Raw genomic sequence first — 1215 nt, 5'->3', positions numbered from 1 at the left:
TCCCCGCGCCCGGGAGCGCGCCTCGCCTTAGCCGGGCGGCCCCGAGCCTGGAGTCCGCCGAGCGCCCGCGGGGACTTGCACGCAGAGCGTTGACAGCGCAGGGCGGAGCGCCCGCACGCGCACAGCTCCGCCTGCAGCCGGGCAAGGGGAGGAGGGAGTGTGTGTGAGTAATGAGGTGTTTTATCAGCCTTCCTTTAACATGTTGGAGGCAAGTCTGGAATTCTAACGACTGCAGAGATAGGAATGAAACGTGTGTGTTGGCGAAGCGAGCGCGACGGAAGTGAAATGGAAACCAGCCGCAAGACTGGGTCTTGCAGAATGAGATACTGATTGGGTGAAATGGAGAAAAGCAGTGTACGCAGTGTATCAGTCAGTGCTTACTAGAGACACACATTCCATCCGAGATACACAAATATGTCGAATTCACAGGGTTGGCTCACCCTGGCCGCCCAGAGTGCAGAGCGCAGGGTCCGCTGCGAGTCCTACCAGGAGGCCGCCGGGTCTGCGATGGAGGCTGAAGACAACGTCCAAGAAGGGGAAGGCCTGAGCCTCCGAAGGAACAGGAGCGATCTGCCCTGTCTCCCTTTTCTACCGTTCTGAGACTCTCCTCCCTAGGGTGGGCCTTCCCCACCCAGAACTAAACCAAGCCACGTTAGTTGGATGATTCTCACTCAAGTGGACACAATCATTAACTATCGCTAACGTTTTAAAAATAGAAAATAGCCGGGCGTGGTGGTGCACTCCTGTAATCCCAGCACTCAGGAGGCTGAGGCAGGAGGATCGTTGCGAGTTCGAGACCAGCCTGGGCTACAAAGTGAGCCCAAGGCCAGCTTCAACTGCATAGCGAGACTCTGTCTCAAAAAGACAAATAAAAATAGAAAATAAACCTTTCACCTTGAAAGATGCCACTGGTTCTCTGTGTTTTAAATGCAAACAAACCCAGAACAAGCAAACTGATGCTTGTAATCCCGGCACTCTGGTTGAGTGAGGCCAGAGCACCACAACTTCAACCTAACCTGGGAATGTAGCAACCTACCAAGACCTTGTCTCAAAAAACAAGAAAAACCCTGGTTAGATAGCCCAGTCCTCAGGGCTTGAAGGAAAAAAAGACAATAAAAGGGATGGATGGCACATGCCTATAATCCTAGCACCCTGGGAATGTAAGGCAGATAGGGTCACAAGTTTGACTCGGCTCAGAGATTTAATAATTTAGCA

The 1215-nt window shown here is 52.7% G+C and overlaps 1 protein-coding gene across 1 annotated transcript in view; it reads right to left on the bottom strand.

Moving 5' to 3' along the window:
- Positions 1–98, bottom strand: part of Akap7 (A kinase (PRKA) anchor protein 7) — a gene marked incomplete in the record, with an annotated part of 118829 nt that extends 118731 nt beyond the window's left edge. The window contains 1 exon segment of the mRNA XM_013516678.1: positions 1–98.
- Positions 99–1215: the final 1117 nt, after the last annotated feature.

This window comes from Chinchilla lanigera, unplaced genomic scaffold (genome assembly GCF_000276665.1).
Source record: "Chinchilla lanigera isolate Chin_1 unplaced genomic scaffold, ChiLan1.0 scaffold00035, whole genome shotgun sequence".
NCBI classification, from domain to species: domain Eukaryota; kingdom Metazoa; phylum Chordata; class Mammalia; order Rodentia; family Chinchillidae; genus Chinchilla; species Chinchilla lanigera.
This window is presented reverse-complemented; position numbering and strand designations above follow the sequence as displayed.